This window comes from Pseudophryne corroboree, chromosome 12 (assembly GCF_028390025.1).
Source record: "Pseudophryne corroboree isolate aPseCor3 chromosome 12, aPseCor3.hap2, whole genome shotgun sequence".
Lineage (NCBI taxonomy): Eukaryota > Metazoa > Chordata > Amphibia > Anura > Myobatrachidae > Pseudophryne > Pseudophryne corroboree.
Genome location: NC_086455.1, coordinates 81,656,560 through 81,683,325, shown reverse-complemented (window position 1 = coordinate 81,683,325; position 26,766 = coordinate 81,656,560).

Sequence of the window (26,766 nt, the reverse complement as noted above, 5' to 3'; positions counted from 1 at the left end):
GTCCATCCCTTCTGGATTCCCAACTGGGTCCTCCTGACTACGGATGCCAGTCTGAGGGGTTGGGGTGTGGTGATGGAGCAAACACTCCAGGGTCAGTGGACCAGGGAGGAATCTCTCCTCCAAATAAACGTTCTGGAATTGCGGGCAGTGTTCAATGCTTTGACTCTTGCCCATCAGGACGTGCACGTCGGAGAGTGGAGTCTTCATCCAGAAGTCTTTCAACTCCTAGTGCACAAGTTGGGCCTACCAGATGTAGACCTGATGGTGTCTCGACACAATCACAAAGTTACGGTCTTCGGATCATGAATGTCCCGATCTGGGTCACTGGACGCTGTTTCCTACCTGTTAGGTGCCTCCTGAGATTGGCGCAGCGAGCCAGAGCCGGGCCATAGCTATGTTTATGGTTATTGCCTGCAGCGCTGGTTTCAGCTGCCTTCTCAGTATATGCACTTACGGAGGTGCGGCGCTCTCAGTCCCGTCACTGCCGTACCTGTGGTCTTCTGCTGGATGTGCGTCCTCTGTGTGCCCCAGCCGCCGCTTCCATCCCTGTGGCCGCTGTGCGCATCTGGGTGCGTGGAGTTCTGCTGCTGCGGCCTCCGCTGCCATTGTTGTTTTACATATGGGCCAATATTTACTAAAAATTCGAGTTTGTCCGATTTGTGTTTTTTTTTTCTAAGTCCCAATCCGGGAATTCACTAAGCACCAATCTCGGCAGTGTTTGGACTATTCGTAATGGTTTGATTTGCAAAGTTCCGAAATACGAATGAATAGACCATCGGTCAAACGCGGCTGATATTTCATGCAATACGGGCATTCACCATTCATTCGTATTTGGGTGTTAGTTTCTGAGTGCTCAAGTGCGGGTCTGGTTTTTTTCGAATCGTTAAAAAAAGCAGCAAAAAAATAGACCTGCTTTTTCCAGTCGAGTTTGGATAACCATTCACGGATCAGTGAGATCTGTGCATAGTTATCTATGGGAAAGGGTCTGTTTAGTGTAAAAACTGAGAAAAAAGTGTAAAAACTGAGAAAAAACCTCGGGCTCTTTGAGCCGGTCCTGGTTGATAAAATATGGGGGGGGAAATGACAGGGGTTCCCCCATATTTAATCAACCAGCACCGGGCTCTGCGCCTGATCCTGGTTCCAAAAATACGGGGGACAAAAAGCGTAGGGGTCCCCCGTATTTTTTAAACCAGCACCGGGCTCCACTAGCCAGGTACATAATGCCACAGCCGGGGGACACTTTTATACTGGTTCCTGCAGCTCTGGCATTACATACCCAACTAGTCACCGCTGGCCGGGGTACCCTGGAGGAGTGGGAACCCCTTAAACCAAGGGGTCCCAACCCTCCAGCCACCCAAGGGCCAGGGGTGAAGCCCGAGGCTGTCCCCCCCATCCAAGGGCGGCGGATGGGGGGCTGATAGCCTTGTGAAAAAATTTGAATATTGTTTTTAGTAGCAGTACTACAAGTCGCAGCAAGCCTCCCCCGCAAGCTGGTACTTGGAGAACCACAAGTACCAGCATGCGGTGGAAAACCGGGCCCGCTGGTACCTGTAGTAGTACTACTACTAAAAAAATACCCCCAAAAAAACAGGACACACACACCGTGAAAGTATAAGTTTATTACATACATGCACACCTCCATACATACATATGTAGCCAATGGTGGGAACTTTGCGGTCAGCGGTGAGGTTACTTTCGGTCAACCTCTGACCGCAAAGTTCCCACCATTGGCTACAATGGAGCGCATAGGCGCTACATTGTATCTGTGCCGTGTGCTGCCTGACAGACACTACAGGAGCACACAGCCAATCAGGAGAGTGCCACGACGTGGCGCTCCCTGATTGGCTGAAGGGACCCTCTTTGACAGGAGTCAGGGGGGGTCCTGGCAGTCGGGGAAAGGGGTCCCATGTGTAAACATGGGACCCCTTTCAGTGCGTGGTCGGGTTTCTGTTTTATTTTTTTGCCAAGTACGTGGATTATTCAAAGGTCGGATTCTACACTGGATTATGTGAGTATAATTTTTTTCACAGGTACCCCAAGGATTCTACATGGAGAAGAGGACCGAGCCTCGTGGGAACATAGGTAAGTATGTATGTATGGAGGTGTGCATGTATGTAATAAACTTATACTTTCACAGTGTGTGTGTCTTGTTTTTTGGGGGGTATTTTTTTAGTAGTAGTACTACAGGTACCAGCAGGCCCGGTTTTCCACCGCATGCTTGTACTTGTGGTTCTCCAAGTACCAGCTTGCGGGGAGGCTTGCTGGGACTTATAGTACTGCTACTAAAAACAATATTCACATTTTTTCACAAGGCTATCAGCCCCCCATCCGCCGCCCTTGGATGGGGGGGACAGCCTCGGGCTTCACCCCTTGCCCTTGGGTGGCTGGAGGGGGGGACCCCTTGATTTAAGGGGTTCCCACTCCTCCAGGGTACCCCGGCCAGGGGTGACTAGTTGGGTATGTAATGCCAGGGCCGCAGGGACCAGTATAAAAGTGTCCCCCGGCTGTGGCATTATGTACCTGGCTAGTGGAGCCCGGTGCTGGATTCAAAAATACGGGGGACCCCTACGCTTTTTGTCCCCCGTATTTTTGGAACCAGGACCAGGCGCAGAGCCCGGTGCTGGTTGATTAAATATCCCTGTCATTTTTTACCCCATATTTTTTCAACCAGGACCGGCTCAAAGAGCCCGAAGCTGGTTGTGCTTAGGAGGGGGGACCCCACGCAATTTTTTTCTGATTTTTTAAGACTTTAATCAACTTTTTAAGGTACACAATGAAGCCCTGCACGGATCTCACAGATCTGGCCGGGATTCCTTGTGTTTTGTCAGGCAGTGTTTTACTCATCACTCCCGTAAAACACTGCCTGATATTACGAATCACATCGACATCGGAAAAAACGATTGTGCAAAACTCGGCAGCTTAGTGAATGATCGTATCAGGATTCAAAAAGTTGCAGTAAAATGCACCCGATACCATTCGAGTTCAAACACCCTTTAAAAGGCCAAAACACGAATCTTTGTAAATATACCCCATGGTTTCAGAGTGCTTCTTTCCCCTTTAATCTCCGTCAATGGGCGCAGCCATTTTGGAATTGGATCACGTCACTATTTTCACCTATCCTCAGTGCTGCTGGATCCAGGTCATAACTGTCAGCCAATCCCTGCTATCCAGCAGGTATAAGTATCCTGTCCCAGCACCCAGAAGGTTGTCAGTGCTTCAATTGTCTCTCCAGCTATTTCAGTGTGCAGTTCACTGTGGACTCTCCTGTGGACCTTCCCTGCGGTATAGCCTGACTCCCTGGTGCTTTCCCTCTGCGGTGCAGTTCCAGCTCTCCTGTGCTAAAGCTCTTTGGTGCTACCTGCATCCCTTGTTCCCGCACCCAGCGCTAGCAGAGTGTATCTCTCCGGCTTTCCAGTAGCCACTCTCCAGCAGTTTTCTGTTTACCTCTCAACCAGTGTTCACACTTACTGTGGAATACAAATCCTGTGAACCCCAGTACCATTTACAGTTTACCTGCGAACCCCAGCTTCACTCGGTTACCTGCGAACCCCAGCTTCGCTCTCAGTTCACCTGCGAACCCCAGCTTCATTCTAAGTTTCACCTGTGATTCCCAACATCACCTTTAACCTCACCTGGGCTCCCAGGTATTATACAGCACTTTCACTCCAACTCCGGATTACTGGTCTCTACCAGTAGTGTTTCAGAGACACACGTTTTCACTTATTGTTTGGTTGCTTATTCTTGACTTTTATGATTTAATAAAAACCCTCAAAGGCATCTCCCGTTGTCGTCGTCAGCCCCTACAACTGAGGCATCTAGCTACCGACACCAGCTCTCAGTTGTGACAGTAAGCACTGATTTAATGGATCCGGTAGGAGATCAGGTCCAAGTGACCAGGCTGGGGCAGGAACAAGCAGCCCGCCTTGAACAGCTGGAGGCTGCACTGGGCCATGTTATTCGCTATCTCCAGGATCTCTCCTCCCGGCTGGACGAAATTCAAGCAACCCTCTGTGGGTCAGAGGTGTCCAGTGTGCCGACTGTAGTACCTCCGGTGGTACCCCCACCCACCATACCCATTTCTCCTCCACGTCTCCACTTGCCGACACCTGCTAAGTATGATGGATCCCCAAAAGCCTGCAGGGGTTTCCTAAACCACTGCGAGATCCACTTTGAGTTGCAACCCAGCAGTTTTCCTACAGACCGCACTAAAGTTGTGTACATCATCTCTCTACTCAGTGGCTCCGCCCTCGACTGGGCATCACCCCTATGGGAAAAATCAGATACCACGCTGTCATCCTACTCCGACTTTGTGGCTGCATTCAGACGTATCCTTGATGAGCCAGGTCGAGTGTCGTCAGCTTCTTCTGAGATCCTTCGGCTGCGTCAGAGGACACAAACTGTCGGCCAGTATTTAGTCCAATTTCAAATTCTGGCTTCAGAACTTTCCTGGAACGATGGCGATCTTTACGCAGCCTTCTGGGGTGGCTTATCCGGACGAATCAAGGATGAGCTCGCTACTAGAGACTTGCCTCCAACATTAAATGAGCTCATATCGCTCTGCACTAAAGTCGATCTGCGGTTCCGTGAAAGGGCAGTTGAGCAAGGAAGATTCACGTTTCCTAAGACATCTATTGCTTCCATTCCTCGTCAGTCATTTCTGCCTAGGGAGGAACCTATTCAGATAGGTCACTCACGATTGTCTCCAGCAGAGTGTAGAAGATGCCTATCTAATCGTCTTTGCCTGTATTGTGCTGCACCTTCCCACCTCATTAACGCCTGTCCTGAGCGTCTGGAAAAATTCCAAGTCCTAGCCCGCCAGGGAGAAGAACGGCTAGAGTAACGAACTTCTCTCCATCTTCAAGTGACTGCAACCTCTCAGTTTCTCTTCAAGTGGCTCAGTGTACCAAGAATCTTATTGCCTTGTTGGATTATGGAGCAGCTGGGAACTTTATAACTGAGAGGTTTGTTAAGCAGTGGTCTCTACCCACTGAGAGACTGTCATCTCCTATATCTTTAACTGCAGTGGATGGCAGTAAGATTCCTGATGCGGTGATTACCTCCAAGACCCTACCTATCCATCTGAAGGTAGAGGTTCTGCATATTGAACTGATTTCCTTCATGGTAATCCCAAAGGCCACTCATCCTGTGGTTCTAGGCCTCCATGGCTTCGTTTGCATAATCCCCAAGTTGATTGGAAGACGACCCATATCCTGGCATGGGGTCCTTCCTGTTCCAAGACATGTTTACATAAAGTGCTTCCAGTTTGCAAATCCTCCTCTAAGTCTCCTGATGTTCCACCTTCTCCATATCAGGATTTCACCGATTTTTTCAGCAAGTCTTCAGCCGATATTCTTCCTCCCCATAGAGAATGGGACAGTCCTATCGATCTCATTCCAGGGAAAACTCCTCCTCGTGGACGCACATATCCATTGTCGTTGCCTGAGACCTACTCCATGGAGGAGTATATCCAGGAAAATCTGGCTAAAGGGTTCATCCGGCCTTCCTCTTCTCCAGCTGGCGCAGGCTGCTTCTTCGTAAAGAAGAAAGATGGCGGCCTGCAGCCTTGTATTGACTACGAGGGTCTGAATGACATCACAGTGAAAAATCGGTACCCTCTGCCGCTTATCACCGAGTTGTTTGACCGCGTCAGTGGAGCCACTATCTTCACTAAGTTAGACCTGAGGGGTGCTTATAATCTCATCCGAATCTGGAAGGGTGACAAGTGCAAGACCGCTTTTAACACCCGTGACGGACATTACGAGTACCTCATCATGCCTTTCGGACTCAGCAATGCTCCAGCGGTATTCCAACACTTCGTGAATGAAATCTTCAGAGACATCCTGTATCGTCATGTTGTGGTTTATCTCGATGATATCCTTATCTTCGCAAATAATCTGGAGGAACATTGGTTCTGGGTGAAAGAAGTTTTGTCCCGTCTTCGTACCAATCATTTGTATTGCAAACTGGAAAAGTGCGTTTTTGAAGTTAAATCCATCCCGTTCCTGGGGTATATTGTATCCGGTTCCGGTCTTGAGATGGACCCTGAGAAGCTTCAAGCAATCCAAGATTGTCTGATTCCTGTAACCCTCAAGGGCATCCAGAGATTCCTAGGGTTTGCCAATTACTACAGAAAATTTATTCAAGACTTTTCCGCCATTGTAGCGCCTATTACGGCTCTTACCAAAAAGGGTGCCAACCCTTCCAAATGGTCAGAAGAAGCTACCCAAGCCTTTCATTTGTTGAAACAAAGATTCATCTCTGCTCCGGTTTTTAAACAGCCAGGTACCAGTCTTCCCTTCATCCTTGAGGTGGATGCCTCTTCCGTTGGAGTGGGTGCTGTACTGTCTCAAAGAGCGAACGATGGTCATCTACATCCTTGTGGCTTCTTCTCACGAAAGTTCTCTCCTGCCGAGCGTAACTACGCCATTGGCGATCAAGAACTTTTGGCGATCAAGCTCGCTTTGGAAGAGTGGAGATACTTATTAGAAGGAGCTTCTCATACCATCACAATTATGACGGATCACAAGAATCTCCTGTATCTAAAAGGCGCTCAATGTCTTAACCCTCGCCAAGCCAGGTGGGCACTATTTTTCTCCAGATTTGAATTCAAATTACAGTTTTGTCCAGGGTCACAGAATCGCAAGGCTGATGCTCTTTCCCACTCCTGGGAGCAAGAAAATGAGTCTGAGTCTACTGACAAGCATTATATAATTGATCCAGTGGCTTTCTCCACAGTGAGGATGGACTCTATGCCCCCGCCAGGGAAAGGTTTCGTGAAGCCGGCTCTCAGAAGGAAGCTCTTGCATTGGGCACATTCCTCTCACTTTGCCGGACACGCAGGCATACGCAAGACCTTAGAATATGTTTCCAGATCATACTGGTGGCCGACCCTAAAAAAGGACATTGCTGAATTTGTGGCCTCCTGCCCAAAGTGTGCCCAACACAAAGTACCCCGCCAGTCACGCGCTGGGAAACTGGTTCCTTTTTCTGTCCCTCATCGCCTGTGGACTCATCTCTCGATGGATTTCGTCACGGATCTTCTTGTGTGTAACAAATTCAATACCATCTGGGTGGTAGTTGACCAGTTCACCAAGATGACTCATTTCATCCCTCTCACCGGTCTCCCGTCAGCTTCCAAGTTGGCACAAGTCTTCATTCAAGAGATCTTCAGGTTACATGGTCTCCCTGTGGAGATAATTTCCGATAGAGGTGTTCAGTTTGTGGCCAAGTTCTGCCGAAGTCTTTGTCAAGCGCTCCAAGTCAAGCTGAAATTCTCTACAGCCTATCACCCTCAAACCAATGGGCAAACTGAGAGGGTGAATCAAGACTTGGAGGCCTTCTTCCGTATCTATGTATCCTCTTCCCAGGACGATTGGGTTCAACTTCTCCCATGGGCTGAATTTTGCCACAACAACCAGTATCATTCTTCGTCTTCCTCCACGCCATTCTTCACCAATTATGGGTTTCACCCAAAAGTTCCTGAGTTCCAGCTACTTCCAGCAACATCGGTGCCTGCAGCTGACATCACGATTCGACAGTTTGCAAATAACTGGAAGAATGTTCGTGCAGCTCTTTTAAAAGCCTCCGCCAGGTACAAGAGATTTGCGGATAAGAAGCGTAGGGCAATTCCTGCCCTTGAAGTTGGTGACTGCGTTTGGCTGTCTACGAAAAATCTTCGTCTGAGGGTTCCCGGTATGAAATTCGCCCCCCGCTATATCAGACCGTTCCTGATTGAGCAAGTTGTCAATCCAGTGGCTTACAAACTTCAGCTACCTCCGTTTTTGGAAGTTCCTAAGACATTCCATGTTTCCCTCCTCAAACCTGTGATTCTGAATCGCTTTCATTCAGCGCTTCCCTCTGCTCCCAAAGTCCAGACTCCACGTGGTGTTGAGTATGAGGTCGCCAAGATCCTGGATTCTCGTGTTAGATATGGACGTCTCCAGTATCTGATAGATTGGAAGGGCTATGGTCCTAAGGAACGTTCCTGGACAAATGCATCTGATGTCCATGCCCCTAAATTAATCCAGAAATTCCATTCCAGATTTCCGCGAAAACCTAAGAAGTGTCCTGGGGCCACTCCTAAAGGGGGTGTTGCTGTCACGATCCAGGTAACTAGATGCCGTTTCCTACCTGTTAGGTGCCTCCTGAGATTGGCGCAGCGAGCCAGAGCCGGGCCATAGCTATGTTTATGGTTATTGCTTGCAGCGCTGGTTTCAGCGGCCTTCTCAGTATATGCACTTACGGAGGTGCGGCGCTCTCAGTCCCGTCGCGGCCGTCAATGCCGCGCCTGTGGTCTTCTGCTGGATGTGCGTCCTCTGTGTGCCCCAGCCGCCGCTTCCATCCCTGTGGCCGCTGTGCGCATCTGGGCGCGTGGAGTTCTGCTGCTGCGGCCTCTGCTGTCATTGTTGTTTTACACATGGTTTCAGAGTGCTTCTTTCCCCTTCAATCTCCATCAATGGGCGCAGCCATTTTGGAATTGGATCACATGTCACTATTTTCACCTATCCTCAGTGCTGCTGGAGCCAGGTCATATATGTCAGCCAATCCCTGCTATCCAGCAGGTATAAGTATCCTGTCCCAGCACCCAGAAGGTTGTCAGTGCTTTAATTGTCTCTCCAGTGATTCCAGTGTGCAGTTCACTGTGGACTCTCCTGTGGACCTTCCCTGCGGTATAGCATGACTCCCTGGTGCTTTCCCTCTGCAGTGCAGTTCCAGCTCTCCTGTGCTAAAGCTCTGTGGTGGTGCTACCTGCCTCCCTTGTTCCCGCACCCAGCGCTAGCAGAGTGTATCTCTCCGACTTTTCAGTAGCCACTCTCCAGCAGTTCTCTGTTTACCTCTCAACCAGTATTCACCCTTACTGTGGAATACAAATCCTGTGAACCCCAGTACAATTTACAGTTTACCTGCGAACCCCAGCTACGCTCTCAGTTCACCTGCGAACCCCAGCTTCATTCTAAGTTTCACCTGTGATTCCCAGCATCACCTTTAACCTCACCTGGGCTCCCAAGTATTATACAGCACTTTCACTCCAACTCCGAATTACTGGTCTCTACCAGTAGTGTTTCAGAGACTCACATTTTCACTTATTGTTTGGTTGCTTATTCTTGACTTTTATGATTTAATAAAAACCCTCAAATGCATCTCCTGTTCTCGTGGTCACGCCTTCGGGCATTTGGGTGCTACTGCTTAAGCGCATGTCTAGGAGTCCTCTCTCACCTCCTAAATTCCGGTACCCGTCAGCCCCTATAACTGAGGCTTCAGGCTACCGACACCAGCCCTCAGTTGTGACAAAGAATAAGGGATCCTCAAGCAGCGTTCGTGGACGCACTGGCAATTCCATGGAACTTTCGGCTGCCCTACGTGTTCCCTCCAGTGTCACTCCTGCCCAAGGTACTACGGAAGTTCAAACAAGAAGGAGGAATACTACTTCTAGTCGCTCCAGCGTGACCCAGATGGCATTGGTTCTCGGACCTGCAGGGTCTGTCGATAGAGCATCCACTTCTACTTCCTCAACGCGCAGACCTCCTCATTCAGGGCCCTTGTGTCTACCCGGACCTGGCCAGATTAGCTTTGATGGCATGGCTCTTGAAGCTTCACTCCTGAGGGTCAAAGGTTTCTCCGAGGCGGTTATCCAAACTATGCTAAAGGCCCACAAACCGGCTTCTGCACGGATTTGTTATAGGGTCTGGAATTCTTACTTCACCTGGTGTGCTGCTAAGAATTATGATGCTTACATGTTTAGTACTTCCAGACTTCTGGCTTTTCTGCAACAAGGCCTGGATTTAGGACTTCGTCTGGCCTCCCTCAAGGTTCACATATCTGCCTTGTCGGTGTGGTTTCAGAGGAAAATTGCGTCTATTCCTGACGTTCATACATTCACTCAGGGCGTACTGCGGATTCAGCCTCCCTATGTCCCTCCTGTGGCTCCATGGGATCTGTCTGTTGTCCTGAATGCCCTGCAAGAGTCTCCGTTTGAACCTATTGAGTCAGTGGACCTTAAATGGCTTACGGCTAAGGTCCTTTTCTTATTGGCTATTGCCTCTGCCAGAAGGGTTTCGAACATGGGCGCTTTGTCCTGTCGTCCGCCCTTTTTGATATTTCATCAAAAATTCTCCAAATTCGTCCCGGTTATTTGCCTAAGGTGGTGTCATCTTTTCACCTAAACCAGGAGATTGTGGTTCCAGCCTTCATCTCTTCTGACTTGTCCTCCAAAGAACGGTCTTTGGATGTGGTAAGGGCTCTCCATGTTTATGTGGAGAGGACTGCCTCTATCAGGAGGTCAGATACACTTTTTGTACTTTTTGGCGGGATTCCAAACACCAGTCACCCATACCCAACCCATCTCCAATATATATGTGCAATAGATTCAATAATGCACTTTGGAATTTATGGCAAAACGTGGCTGGCCTGCGAATAAGCAGTCCTTGGCCAGATGGATTAGAATAGTTATTGCACAAGCTTATGTGCAGGCTGGGCTCCCAGCTCCTGCTGCTATTAAGGCCCATTCTGCTCGGTCTGTTGGACCTTCTTAGGCGGCCCGCCGTGGCGCGTCCGCATAACAATTGTGCAAGTTGGCTACGTGGTCCTCAGTGAACATGTTCATTAGGTTCTATGCCTTTGATACTTCCGCCTCCCAAGATGCTTCCTTTGGATGCCGGGTTCTCATACCCGCTAAGGTGCGTCCCCTCCCTTTAGGGCATCCCCGATGTTTTCCTGTGGAACACAGTGTATCCCGCTGCAGAAAAGGAGATTTATGGTAGACTTACCATGGTTAAATCTCTTTCTGCGAGGTACACTGGGTTCCACAGGGCGCCCACCCTGACGCACTTAGCTTCTTTGGGTTTGTATGGCATTAGCCGCTAGTCCCTTCTCCCGTAGTGAGAACGTGGTTCTATGTGACTAGTATCTGCCTTCTCTTTTACCTGCTTCTGCATTGGACTGGTTGACTAAAACTGAGCTCACAGTGCCTGGAGGAGGGGTTATATAGAGGAGGCCCCGCAGTGCATCCTGGGACAGTCTAAAGCTTTAGCCTATTGGTGCCTCTGGGTCAATATCCATCTCTACATCCCAATGTTTTCCCTGTGGAACCCAGTATACCTTGCAAAGAGAGATTTAACCATGGTAAGTCTTCCATAAATCTCCTTTTTGTCAAATGTGGAAAGATGCATCTCCAAGAAACATCTGTATTGTCAGGGCCGGATTAACAATGGGGCGGATGGAGCTGCAGCTCCAGGCCCCCCATCAAAATAGGCCACAGGAGGATCTACTGTACTGCTGTAGACAGGAAAGTATATTCCTGTTACAGTAGCCTGCCAGCGGCTGTCCTACCGATCACCCCCTGACTGGACAAACATCGGGCATTCTGTTGCACTGTGTGAAAGAAGCTCCTCCAGGGCTCACTTCCACCTGCACGCAGCTCAGCCAGCAGCAACACACACAGTCAGAACGAGGCCACTCTCCCTCTCCCTTCTGACCAATCTCGTTCTTTTAGCCAGCTGCTCAGCCCTCCTCCTTCCTACAGTATGCTCCTCCCCTCTCCCCATCAGCTTCCTCCCCTCTTCCTCAGCTCTTCTTTCATCTCTCTCCCCTCACAGTTTCAAATGCCCCGCCCCCTCGCGGCAACCCGTCCCCCTCCCCCACCTCACCCCACCCTACCAAAACAGACACTCACAGCTCCAGACTCCAGCTGAAGAATGGAAGAAGTGGCCAAGCGTCATGACAGATACTGTTTTCTACATAAAGTTAAGTACATAACATACAAGTTATTGTAATTTTATTTCCATACGGCATTATCTATCTCTATCTGCATTACTACTCTTCTTTACTGTTTGTAACACACACACACACACTCTCCACCCATACTGTCCTCCCTTTCCATCCCTGGCCCTTCATACAGATAGAGCCACGCTAATCACGGCTCCGTCTGTGCCGGGGAGCACTCACTAATGCGCGCCAATCGCAGCGTCCATGCGTGTGTTTGTCTGTGTGTGTGTCTGTGTGTATGTATATGTATATATATAGTGCTCAGAGTGGCACTTTGAGCACTGACAGTCAAGACCCCAGCCACCACATCTTTTCCAGTTCGGCGCTATTCACGCGCCAGTTGGAGCTCTCGAACCAGCAGCCAATCAGGAGCGGCCGTGCAGCCAGTCCACGGCAGATTTGAAAATAGTGCTGGTCATAGTAGCCGCACCGAAGGCCGCCACCCACATCCTCCTTACCTGAGCCGCCACCGACAGTCTTCTCTGCGCCGCAGACGCCCACAGTCGCCTCTACACTGCCGCGGCAGAGGGCTTCCTCATCCACAGCACCAGTACTAGATAGTATAATGGCTCCTGCTATTGTGGTGCATAATGTGTATAAGGGGTAAAGGACATGCCCCCTTTTGAGTGGCCACACCCCCTTTTCCAGATGCGCGCGCATAGTTACAGCCTTCACTTTTCCATACCCCCACTTCAAATCGGCTCTACCCCAGCCCCTCTATCTGCTGCTCCTATCCTGTCCTCACCCATGCATTGGCCTACACTCCACCCTCTCCCATATTTACCCCATTTCCGTCAGCTGGCCAGGTCCTCCTAGGCTAGGTCTGTCCTGTCTCCCTATATGCATGCATGCCGGAGACAGGACACACCTTAGCTGATTAACATCATCAATAAGTGCCATTTTTATTTTATTTGTTAGATTACAGTCACATTAACAACAGTTGTTTCCCTTTATAGACTCTCACAATACACTATTATACCCCCCCCCCCCCATGCAGACCACACCCAAACAACACTGGTCACACATCCCACATCACTAGTCACACCCTCTGCGGTAGCACATAATAGGCCTTTCATAAATTTCAGCTCCAGGCCCACGTGGACCTTTATCTGGCACTGTGTATTGTGTAATATATATCTGTGTAATGGTATTAGCAAGTGTATTGTTTTTACTAATGGGTACCTATGGAAAAACATGGTTCAGTGACAGTGATCACTGATCAGAGTTAATGGCCTGGTTTTACAAGTAAGCACAATCAGGTTAAGACCCAAAGATTTGGTAAATTGGAAGCCAGAGAGGTGTCAGGCAGCACAGTCAGGGGTAATACCAGAGGTTCAGTACACTTGGAAGAAGCTACAGCACCTTAATATGTACTTTTTTTTATTTTTCATTCCTTGTTCATTTCATATCTTTTACACACATTTACACTTTTAGAATCGTAGGCTTTTTGCATTCTTTATTTTTTGTTTTAAATTAAATTTATTTTCAGTAAGGTGGAGTTTAAGACTATTTTAATGCATAGCCAATAAAATCTATTTTAATACATAATACTGACAGCGAGATCCCAGCCGTCAGAATCCTGACTTATCTCGGAGGTAAGTACTGGTCTTTGGGTTATGGTTAGGATGCGGAGGTAGGGGAGGTTAGGCCTAGGCTGTGAGGGGGAGGGGCACAGTTAGGGTTAAGTGTCTGGAGGGGAGGGTTAGGCTAAGGGTAGGGAAAATATACTATGATCCATTGAGGTTCTAACTGATAGAATCCCGCTGTCTGGATCCCGATGCCAGGATTTCTTACCCAACCCATGTCATCTATTGTTCAGGAACTTAAAGTCAAATCACTTGGTGCGGTTACACTTTACTTTTCTGTACCCATCAACTACTACAATAATACCTCATTAAGTGATGGCTGCCTACGCTAACAATATATTTTAATAACAAATCTGCGGTATATTGTTGACTATGGGGGTCATTCCGAGTTGATCGCTCGCTAGCAACTTTTTGCTGTGCTGCGATCAGATAGTCACTGCTTATGGTGGAGTGTATTTTCACTTTGCAAGTGTGCAAACGCTTTTGCAGCCGAGTGGTACAAAAATGTTGTTTGCAGTTTCTGAGTAGCTCTGGACTTACTCAGTCGCTTAGATCACTTCAGTCTTTTTGGTCCGAAATTGACATCAGACACCCGCCCTGCAAACGCTTGGACACGCCTGCGTTTTTCTAAACACTCCCAGAAAACGAGTAGTTGACACCCATAAATGCCCTCTCTCTGTCAATCACCTTGCGATCGGCTGTGCGAATGGATTCTTCGTTAAAGCCAGCACCGATCCTCTTTGTACCCGTACGACGCACCTGCGCATTTAGAGATGAGCGCCGGAAATTTTTCGGGTTTTATGTTTTGGTTTTGGGTTCGGTTCCGCGGCCGTGTTTTGGGTTCGACCGCGTTTTGGCAAAACCTCACCGAATTTTTTTTGTCGGATTCGGGTGTGTTTTGGATTCGGGTGTTTTTTTCCAAAAAACCTAAAAAACAGCTTAAATCATAGAATTTGGCGGTCATTTTGATCCCAAAGTATTATTAACCTCAAAAACCATAATTTCCACTCATTTTCAGTCTATTCTGAATACCTCACACCTCACAATATTATTTTTAGTCCTAAAATTTGCACCGAGGTCGCTGTGTGAGTAAGATAAGCGACCCTAGTGGCCGACACAAACACCGGGCCCATCTAGGAGTGGCACTGCAGTGTCACGCAGGATGGCCCTTCCAAAAAAACCTCCCCAAACAGCACATGACGCAAAGAAAAAAAGAGGCGCAATGAGGTAGCTGTGTGAGTAAGATTAGCGACCCTAGTGGCCGACACAAACACCGGGCCCATCTAGGAGTGGCACTGCAGTGTCACGCAGGATGTCCCTTCCAAAAAACCCTCCCCAAACAGCACATGACGCAAAGAAAAAAAGAGGCGCAATGAGGTAGCTGTGTGAGTAAGATAAGCGACCCTAGTGGCCGACACAAACACCGGGCCCATCTAGGAGTGGCACTGCAGTGTCACGCAGGATGTCCCTTCCAAAAAACCCTCCCCAAACAGCACATGACGCAAAGAAAAAAAGAGGCGCAATGAGGTAGCTGACTGTGTGAGTAAGATAAGCGACCCTAGTGGCCGACACAAACACCGGGCCCATCTAGGAGTGGCACTGCAGTGTCACGCAGGATGTCCCTTCCAAAAAACCCTCCCCAAACAGCACATGACGCAAAGAAAAAAAGAGGCGCAATGAGGTAGCTGACTGTGTGAGTAAGATAAGCGACCCTAGTGGCCGACACAAACACCGGGCCCATCTAGGAGTGGCACTGCAGTGTCACGCAGGATGTCCCTTCCAAAAAACCCTCCCCAAACAGCACATGACGCAAAGAAAAAGAAAAGAAAAAAGAGGTGCAAGATGGAATTGTCCTTGGGCCCTCCCACCCACCCTTATGTTGTATAAACAGGACATGCACACTTTAACCAACCCATCATTTCAGTGACAGGGTCTGCCACACGACTGTGACTGATATGACGGGTTGGTTTGGACCCCCACCAAAAAAGAAGCAATTAATCTCTCCTTGCACAAACTGGCTCTACAGAGGCAAGATGTCCACCTCATCATCATCCTCCGATATATCACCGTGTACATCCCCCTCCTCACAGATTATCAATTCGTCCCCACTGGAATCCACCATCTCAGCTCCCTGTGTACTTTGTGGAGGCAATTGCTGCTGGTCAATGTCTCCACGGAGGAATTGATTATAATTCATTTTAATGAACATCATCTTCTCCACATTTTCTGGATGTAACCTCGTACGCCGATTGCTGACAAGGTGAGCGGCGGCACTAAACACTCTTTCGGAGTACACACTTGTGGGAGGGCAACTTAGGTAGAATAAAGCCAGTTTGTGCAAGGGCCTCCAAATTGCCTCTTTTTCCTGCCATTATAAGTACGGACTGTGTGACGTGCCTACTTGGATGCGGTCACTCATATAATCCTCCACCATTCTTTCAATGGTGAGAGAATCATATGCAGTGACAGTAGACGACATGTCCGTAATCGTTGTCAGGTCCTTCAGTCCGGACCAGATGTCAGCATCAGCAGTCGCTCCAGACTGCCCTGCATCACCGCCAGCGGGTGGGCTCGGAATTCTGAGCCTTTTCCTCGCACCCCCAGTTGCGGGAGAATGTGAAGGAGGAGATGTTGTTGACAGGTCGCGTTCCGCTTGACTTGACAATTTACTCACCAGCAGGTGTTTGAACCCCAGCAGACTTGTGTCTGCCGGAAAGAGAGATCCAAGGTAGGCTTTAAATCTAGGATCGAGCACGGTGGCCAAAATGTAGTGCTCTGATTTCAACAGATTGACCACCCGTGAATCCTTGTTAAGCGAATTAAGGGCTCCATCCACAAGTCCCACATGCCTAGCGGAATCGCTCCGTGTTAGCTCCTCCTTCAATGTCTCCAGCTTCTTCTGCAAAAGCCTGATGAGGGGAATGACCTGACTCAGGCTGGCAGTGTCTGAACTGACTTCACGTGTGGCAAGTTCAAAGGGCATCAGAACCTTGCACAACGTTGAAATCATTCTCCACTGCGCTTGAGACAGGTGCATCCCACCTCCTATATCATGCTCAATTGTATAGGCTTGAATGGCCTTTTGCTGCTCCTCCAACCTCTGAAGCATATACAGGGTTGAATTCCACCTCGTTACCACTTCTTGCTTCAGATGATGGCAGGGCAGGTTCAGTAGTTTTTGGTGGTGCTCCAGTTTTCTGTACGTGGTGCCTGTACGCCGAAAGTGTCCCGCAATTCTTCTGGCCACCGACAGCATCTCTTGCACGCCCCTGTCGTTTTTTAAAAAATTCTGCACCACCAAATTCAAGGTATGTGCAAAACATGGGACGTGCTGGAATTGGCCCAGATTTAATGCACACACAATATTGCTGGCGTTGTCCGATGCCACAAATCCACAGGAGAGTCCAATTGGGGTAAGCCATTCCGCGATGATCTTCCTCAGTTGCCGTAAGAGGTTTTCAGCTGTGTGCGTATTCTGGAAACCGGTGATACAAAGCGTAGCCTGCCTAGGAAAGAGTTGGCGTTTGCGAGATGCTGCTACTGGTGCCGCCGCTGCTGTTCTTGCGGCGGGAGTCCATACATCTACCCAGTGGGCTGTCACAGTCATATAGTCCTGACCCTGCCCTGCTCCACTTGTCCACATGTCCGTGGTTAAGTGGACATTGGGTACAGCTGCATTTTTTAGGACACTGGTGACTCTTTTTCTGAGGTCTGTGTACATTTTCGGTATCGCCTGCCTAGAGAAATGGAACCTAGATGGTATTTGGTACCGGGGACACAGTACCTCCAACAAGTCTCTAGTTGGCTCTGCAGTAATGATGGATACCGGAACCACGTTTCTCACCACCCAGGATGTCAAGGCCTCAGTTGTCCGCTTTGCAGTAGGATGACTGCTGTGATATTTCATCTTCCTCGCAAAGGACTGTTGGACAGTCAATTGCTTGGTGGAAGTAGTAAAAGTGGTCTTACGACTTCCCCTCTGGGATGACCATCGACTCCCAGCAGCAACAACAGCAGCGCCAGCAGCAGTAGGCGTTACACGCAAGGATGCATCGGAGGAATCCCAGGCAGGAGAGGACTCGTCAGAATTGCCAGTGACATGGCCTGCAGGACTATTGGCATTCCTGGGGAAGGAGGAAATTGACACTGAGGGAGTTGGTGGGGTGGTTTGCGTGAGCTTGGTTACAAGAGGAAGGGATTTACTGGTCAGTGGACTGCTTCCGCTGTCGGCCCAAGTTTTTGAACTTGTCACTGACTTATTATGAATGCGCTGCAGGTGACGTATAAGGGAGGATGTTCCGAGGTGGTTAACGTCCTTACCCCTACTTATTACAGCTTGACAAAGGGAACACACGGCTTGACACCTGTTGTCCGCATTTCTGGTGAAATACTTCCACACCGAAGAGCTGATTTTTTTGGTATTTTCACCAGGCATGTCAACGGCCATATTCCTACCACGGACAACAGGTGTCTCCCCGGGTGCCTGACTTAAACAAACCACCTCACCATCAGAATCCTCCTGGTCAATTTCCTCCCCAGCGCCAGCAACACCCATATCCTCCTCATCCTGGTGTACTTCAACACTGACATCTTCAATCTGACTATCAGGAACTGGACTGCGGGTGCTCCTTCCATCACTTGCAGGGGGCGTGCAAATGGTGGAAGGCGCATGCTCTTCACGTCCAGTGTTGGGAAGGTCAGGCATCGCAACCGACACAATTGGAGTCGGACTCTCCTTGTGGATTTGGGATTTCGAAGAACGCACAGTTCTTTGCGGTGCTACTGCTTTTGCCAGCTTTAGTCTTTTCATTTTTCTAGCGAGAGGCTGAGTGCTTCCATCCTCATGTGAAGCTGAACCACTAGCCATGAACATAGGCCAGGGCCTCAGCCGTTCCTTGCCACTCCGTGTGGTAAATGGCATATTGGCAAGTTTACGCTTCTCCTCCGACAATTTTATTTTAGGTTTTGGAGTCCTTTTTTTACTGATATTTGGTGTTTTGGATTTGACATGCTCTGTACTATGACATTGGGCATCGGCCTTGGCAGACGACGTTGCTGGCATTTCATCGTCTCGGCCATGACTAGTGGCAGCAGCTTCAGCACGAGGTGGAAGTGGATCTTGATCTTTCCCTAATTTTGGAACCTCAACATTTTTGTTCTCCATATTTTAATAGGCACAACTAAAAGGCACCTCAGGTAAACAATGGAGATGGATGGATTGGATACTAGTATACAATTATGGACGGACTGCCGAGTGCCGACACAGAGGTAGCCACAGCCGTGAACTACCGCACTGTACTGTGTCTGCTGCTAATATAGACTGGTTGATAAAGAGATAGTATACTCGTAACTAGTATGTATGTATAAAGAAAGAAAAAAAAACCACGGTTAGGTGGTATATACAATTATGGACGGGCTGCCGAGTGCCGACACAGAGGTAGCCACAGCCGTGAACTACCGCACTGTACTGTGTCTGCTGCTAATATAGACTGGTTGATAAAGAGATAGTATACTCGTAACTAGTATGTATGTATAAAGAAAGGAAAAAAAAACCTCGGTTAGGTGGTATATACAATTATGGACGGGCTGCCGAGTGCCGACACAGAGGTAGCCACAGCCGTGAACTACCGCACTGTACTGTGTCTGCTGCTAATATATAGACTGGTTGATAAAGAGATAGTATACTCGTAACTAGTATGTGTGTATAAAGAAAGAAAAAAAAACCACGGTTAGGTGGTATATACAATTATGGACGGGCTGCCGAGTGCCGACACAGAGGTAGCCACAGCCGTGAACTACCGCACTGTACTGTGTCTGCTGCTAATATAGACTGGTTGATAAAGAGATAGTATACTCGTAACTAGTATGTATGTATAAAGAAAGAAAAAAAAACCACGGTTAGGTGGTATATACAATTATGGACGGGCTGCCGAGTGCCGACACAGAGGTAGCCACAGCCGTGAACTACCGCACTGTACTGGGTCTGCTGCTAATATATAGACTGGTTGATAAAGAGATAGTATACTCGTAACTAGTATGTATGTATAAAGAAAGAAAAAAAAACCACGGTTAGGTGGTATATACAATTATGGACGGGCTGCCGAGTGCCGACACAGAGGTAGCCACAGCCGTGAACTACCGCACTGTACTGTGTCTGCTGCTAATATAGACTGGTTGATAAAGAGATAGTATACTCGTAACTAGTATGTATGTATAAAGAAAGAAAAAAAAACCACGGTTAGGTGGTATATACAATTATGGACGGGCTGCCGAGTGCCGACACAGAGGTAGCCACAGCCGTGAACTACCGCACTGTACTGTGTCTGCTGCTAATATAGACTGGTTGATAAAGAGATAGTATACTCGTAACTAGTATGTATGTATAAAGAAAGAAAAAAAAACCACGGTTAGGTGGTATATACAATTATGGACGGGCTGCCGAGTGCCGACACAGAGGTAGCCACAGCCGTGAACTACCGCACTGTACTGTGTCTGCTGCTAATATAGACTGGTTGATAAAGAGATAGTATACTACTAATATTATATATACTGGTGGTCAGGTCACTGGTCACTAGTCACACTGGCAGTGGCACTCCTGCAGCAAAAGTGTGCACTGTTTAATTTTAATATAATATTATGTACTCCTGGCTCCTGCTATAACCTATAACTGGCACTGCAGTGCTCCCCAGTCTCCCCCACAATTATAAGCTGTGTGAGCTGAGCACAGTCAGATATATATATACATTGATGCAGCACACTGGGCTGAGCAGTGCACACAGATATGGTATGTGACTGAGTCACTGTGTGTATCGTTTTTTTCAGGCAGAGAACGGATATATTAAATAAAACAAACAACTGCACTGTCTGGTGGTCACTGTGGTCGTCAGTCACTAAACTCTGCACTCTCTTCTACAGTATCACAGCCTCAGGTCAATCTCTCTCTCTCTCTCTCAACCCTAATCTAAATGGAGAGGACGCCAGCCACGTCCTCTCCCTGTCAATCTCAATGCACGTGTGAAAATGGCGGCGACGCGCGGCTCCTTATATAGAATCCGAGTCTCGCGAGAATCCGACAGCGTCATGATGACGTTCGGGCGCGCTCGGGTTAACCGAGCAAGGCGGGAGGATCCGAGTCTGCTCGGACCCGTGAAAAAAACATGAAGTTCGTGCGGGTTCGGATTCAGAGAAACCGAACCCGCTCATCTCTACTTGCAGAGTATACGCATGCACAGTTTTGCCGAGTTTTAACCTGATCGCAGCACTGCAAAAAGTTGCTAGCGAGCGATCAACTCGGAATGACCCCCACTGTTCCCATTAAGGAAAGGAAGATGCTAATTTGTATACGTGAGTAAGTTGGGCGTAGTTAGGGCACCACTGCTAAGTACAGTGTAGGACCAGTGCATACTGAATACGAGATTTGATTTTGCAAAGCCTGATTAGTGAAATTAGATAAAATAGTGGAGAAGGTATTTCATTAGTGCAGTTGCTAGATTTAGAACGTGCAGCCATTTCCACTTGCAAAAACACTTGAATTATGAAGCCGCTGTGAGATTGCAGGGGTTGGATTTCATCCTATACACTTTATGGGTTGTTAAATTTCAGTTGGACTAAACCGTGTAGAACATTTTGAGGCACACTTTGCCCAGTGTAAACATAATCTCAAACATATTGAAAGTTGTACATACTGTATAATAAGGCAGTCCCAATGGCAAACTCAATAATTGAAGATATAGATTGGGATCAACTGAGCATCACTTTAGGAAAGAATTTCAAATTTTGATTTTGAAAGGTAGGAATCTAGGACATTTTTACTTCTGCTCAGTGTGTCTGCAAATTGTTCTACATTACTGTAACCTCTAATGCACTTCACGTTTCCTGATTCATAAGCTTTCTCATAATTCAGCTTCACATGTTGTAGGTCACAACTTTGGAATTGTCTGCAGATGTCCAGATTTCCTGACCCCTGACCATTTGTGCTGTTATTTCCTTAGTGTTTGTGTACAATGTAAAACGCGTTACTTTGAATGCTTTCATTTCTTGTCGAGTTCTGTAAGTTCAAAGGGAACTTGGGATGTTATTTTATAAGCCTCTGTTTTATATGGTTACGTATTTTCGGTTTCACCTCCTATTGTTTAAGAATAGTATCCTTTGATATGTAGGTGTTTGCTGAAAAGAAAGTTTTGTTTGAATAAGGATAGCAAGAGTACGGACTATGGGGGTAATTCTGAGTTGATCGCAGCAGGATTTTTGTTAGCAGTTTGGCAAAACCATGTGCACTGCAGGGGAGGCAGATATAACGTGCAGAAAGAGTTAGATTTGGGTGGGTTATTTTATTTCTGTGCAGGGTAAATACTGGCTGCTTTATTTTTACACTGCAAATTAGATTGCAGATTGAACACACCACACCCAAATCTAACTCTCTCTGCACATGTTAAATCTGCCTCCCTTGCAGTGCACATGGTTTTGCCCAACTGCTAAAAACATTCCTGCTGTGATCAACTTGGAATTACCCCCTATGGGGATAATTCTTAGTTGATTACAACAGCAAGTTTGTTAGCAATTGGGCAAAACCATGTGCACTGCAGGGGGGGTAGATATAACATTTGCAGCGAGAGTTAGATTTAGGTGGTTTATTTTGTTTCTGTGCAGGTTAACTACTGGCTACTTTATTTTTACACTGCAATTTAGATTTCAGTTTGAATACACCCCACCCAAATCTAACTCTCTCTGCACATGTTATATCTGGCCCCCCTGCGGTGCACATGGTTTTGCCCAACTGCTAACAAATTTGCTGCTGCGATCAACTCAGAATTAGGCCCTTTATGTTCCTTTGAACAATCAATAAACGCAAAATACAACTTGTCCCAATATAAAAGCTCATTAGGAAACATTCACAAAGGTATGTGGTTGCTGTCAATAACCTGTTGACAGGTCACCTCAATATGACATATTTTGTAGTTGTCTCACAGAATCCCGGTTAAAATTAACGGCACATGTGGGTTCTTAGCTGGCCCCGTGCACAATGGCCCTCATTCAGATCCCGAGAGATCTGCGCCCCATGCCACAAAGTACCCCGGTTCAAGCGCATGTGCAGGATTTGTTCTGCGTATGTGTGATGGGGTCCTGCGACGACGGATGAAGTCTGGCATTAGACTGTCAGTGATTGACAGTATATTGCCGTATGGGGGTTTTGAGAGGGAGCAGCGCCGGGCTCCGTTTCTCAAAAAGGAGGCGTGTCACTGCAGTTGCAGGGGAGGGATGAGTCCAGGATATCCGTCCATAGATGGAGATTTCCTGTCATCTTGGTACAGTCCTCCTGCAACGGCCGGCTTGCCCCCGTGGGTCTTGCTGCCGGCCAATGGTGTTGCAGATGTTCAGATGCTACAGTATGTCCTAAGATGGATCAGTAATGCAGCAGAAGACGTGATTCTCCCTGATGCATTACCATATTAGTGCCATCGCTGCTTCTTCTATGTAAGCAGCAGCGATAACTCCTCCAACCACATCTGAATGAGGGCCTGCATCACATGTAATTACCTCTCATGTCCGTTATGGGCCTGATTCTGAGTGTCATACAGCAGTGTCTGTGACTTGGTGCAGATTCCACTACAAAGCCCTCCGCTGATGTACATCCATGCATTCCAATGTGCAAGGACTGAGATGCCCAGCACTGCACGGTGCACCATCGAAACTTACACCAGCCCTATGGAAGGTGCAGATTTTTCAGCTGAGTATGGCCTCTAGGTTTAGCGATTAAGCGTCTGTTTATGCAGTCACATCAGGAATAGGCTGCAACACTCCGATAACTCACCCATAAGACCGGTCATCTCCGTGTGTCTGATTAGCCTCTCCCCCCCCCCCCTGTCACCGCCCAGGAACGCCCTATACATTACCAATGTTTCTATGTGCATGCATCTGAAATCGCAACTGTGACTCTGTATGAATACAGTCGTTATACATGCAAATTAGACATATACATAACAAAAAAAAGGGCACAACTAAGGGGTGTATTAAATACTTGTCGGAAAGACGGCAGTTTCCGACAGGTTTAGGTCGGAGGGGGTTCCGACCTATTCAATGCCGGCTGATTCTTTCCGACAGGTTGGGAATTCCTGACTTGTCGGAATCAACGTTGGCTATCAGAAGTGCTGCCACACCCGGCAGGTTTTAGCCCCTTTTCTGACAATGTTAATCTGACTTTAAAGAAAGTCGGATTGCCATTGTTGGGAACAGGCCAGACCGTTCTGGAAATACTGGAAAGGATCCGACAGGTATTGAATACACCACTAAGTGACATTGACATAGTACGTGGCTAATAATCAGGCTCTGTGTTTTATTGTGTTTATGTGATCACATACAGTAGCAGTCAGAAGATGTCTTTAATCGTCCTGGGTGATGTGACATGCTAAGGACATTGTTTGAAAATATCGATATTTAGAGTCTGATCTTGGTGTGTTTTCCAATCAATACACCAATTGTGATATATCATCTGGATAATTTTTTTGCCCTGTTTGTACTGCTATGTTCTGTCAATTAAAAGAGTCTGCATTGAGCATGTGCAGAGGGGTCTCATGGGGACACCAAGCCGATAGTAGGTCTGAATCCAGAAAGATTCAAGCCATATCCACTGAGGCAGAAGGCCAAGGCCATTGGCTCATTATGGTGGTCCCAAGTCTTGACGGACTCAGGCCCCACCAGGCAAATTGTCGTGATCTGGCAGTGGCCATGTGCCCATTGTCAATGCTATCCCATCGCCGCCACACAAGCCCAATGGCGGGCGTGAATCCGAAGAGATTCTTGTCCCTCAAATCACAGTGCTGTATTTCAGAAAAGGCAGTGAGTGAGTCAATCACGGCTTGCCACAGCACCTATCCAAATTGGCCACCCCCTGGCACTCAGCTTATATAATGCAGCACGAGGCAGCAGGGCTTAGTCTGATGACGGCGAAGGAGCAAGGATGAGCTCCTGAAGACTGAAGTAGCTATAAGAAGCGCAGATGATGGCGGAAGCCCTGGGCTAACAACAGCCTTTGTAAAAGAGCTTAATCAGTCTGTCACTACCCAGGTGAAGCTCAAAAACCGGTCGGCTATCAAGGTGACAAGAGTTTGTTATCGCTAACCCCAATTTCTATCAGCTGCACTCTGGTGCCTGTGTGTCAATGATGACCATGCTTTGGGGCCATCCGGACTTAGCACGTCTACCTTCCTTTGTAGGGCCCGGGATTTTCCTTTGCACTGCCCATGTCTGACCTGCGTTCCAAGACTGTCAATCAGTGCATCATCGGCAGCCTGAAAGTAAGCATGAGTGGCGTGAAGTAAGTGCCTGACTACACCTGCATGGCAGCAAGCTCTTCACACACACACACACACACACACACACACACACGATATAGGCTCTCCAATTATCCATCCCAAGGTATTTCTCCAGTGCGACACTCCATGTTGTATAATCACACCAGCCTCTGATGGGGCGGCATGCACACTATAGCCGGAATCCAAATTCAGAAATGTTGGGAGGAATGATAAACAGGCGGGTTAATCTGTTTGTCAGGATCAGAAATTCTCCAACTTCTTATGATAGATGGAAATCCTCAAACACAACATAATGGGGGTAAACTTTGGCTGGAGTTGAGAAACACTGGTTTAAAAAATGAAAGAAAATTCCTTCCATAGAGTTAGAGATGTCTGCAGTGCACAGAAAGCCCTTCATGAGCAGCCGTATTGCTGTACTGACTGTTTTGACAAGCAATTACATATACTTTGGATAAATGTTGCTAGGCGTTTGCAAACAAATCTTCACTTCCATTTATTCAAAGCATTTAAGCCTCTTGATTCTGCCTATCTATCCATCTAGCTATCTAATAATATTTGTGATAGGTTATTGCTAAACCTCATTTCAATTGGATAATTCAACAGCTGTGATTTACGGTATCCTGATGGAAGATAGACCGTCAATAGCTTTGCACCAGATGGTCAACAGTCAAAAGGTCGATTACTAAATGGTCAACATGGACTTAGGCCGACATGGTCAAAAGGTTGACACGCAACTTATCGACACATGAATCTTCATGATTGTTAGGCACAAGGGGGAGGGTTAAGGTTAATATAAATATTTAAAATGGCGACCTTTTCTGTGTCGACCATTTGCATGTCAACCTTTTGATCTTGTCAACCGGAGTTCATGTTGACCATTTAATTGTCAACCTTTTGACCCTGTCAACCTATTGGTTGTGCACCATCTGGTGTCATCTTACTGACTATCTAATGACTGTCGATCTTTTAATCCAGACCTGTAATTTAAAATCAAATATAGAAACATCATATCTATTAGAAAAAACAGAACTTCTCAGTGAGGGAATATAGCGTTGTATTGTGTTAAGGCCCCCATACATCTGTCATCTGACCACAATTACCCACTTCGACCAGAACCATTGATGCGCCATCAGAACTGCCGATCAGTGGCCATCGATTATAGGCAATCCGTCTGGGAAATTCTTCATGTTAAAAATCCCTGGTATGCTGATCACAATCATTTTTTAGTCAGAATCAGTTACCGAGATTTTTAAACCTGTTTAATATTACCAATTCTCCGATCCGGTGTTGGGGGATTGGAAAGTTGCGAAAATCTATTTCAGATGTATGGGGAGTAGATAAAGTCAACCTTTCTGTCAAACTTGACAGGTACCACACCCACTTCTCCTAGGACCCGCCCCCTTTTAATATTAAATGATAGTGTTTTATATCGCTTAATATAAAATTTTATATAAATTGATAGTGTTCGATATTAAACCGTATTAAAAATGATTGCGTAACACCAGTCACAGAGTGTCGCGCAACACCAGTCGCAGAATGTCACGCAACGCGGCGCGTCAAATCAGGCGGATGAAAGATGCATATTACACAGTGTTAAAACCAGGTAGTTTTAGCGGCATTGATAAATATTATGGGTCGGTTAAAAATAAATTTAAAAGATCCGACGTAAGAAAGTGGTTACAAGAACAAGACGCATACACGCTGCACAAGCCAGCAAGAAAAAACTATAAAAGGAACATGATTTGTGTATCGGGTATAAACCAACAGTGGCAATGCGATTTGGTCTCGCTGATAGATTTGTCAAAATACAACGATGGCGTTAAATACATATTAACAATCATCGATATATTCAGTAAGAGGGTGTGGGGTGAAAGTCTGACCGCTAAGAATGCAGCAACGGTCGCTAATGCTTTTGAAAAAATATTCCAGCGCGGCGATGTGCCGTTGAAGCTACAAACCGATAATGGTAAAGAGTTTCTAAACAGAAGCCTAAAAAAGGTGTTAGAAAAATACGGTATAAAGCATTTCACGACCAATAACGATGTGAAAGCGGCTGTTATAGAGCGCTTCAATAGGACTTTAAAAACACGCATGTGGCGCTATTT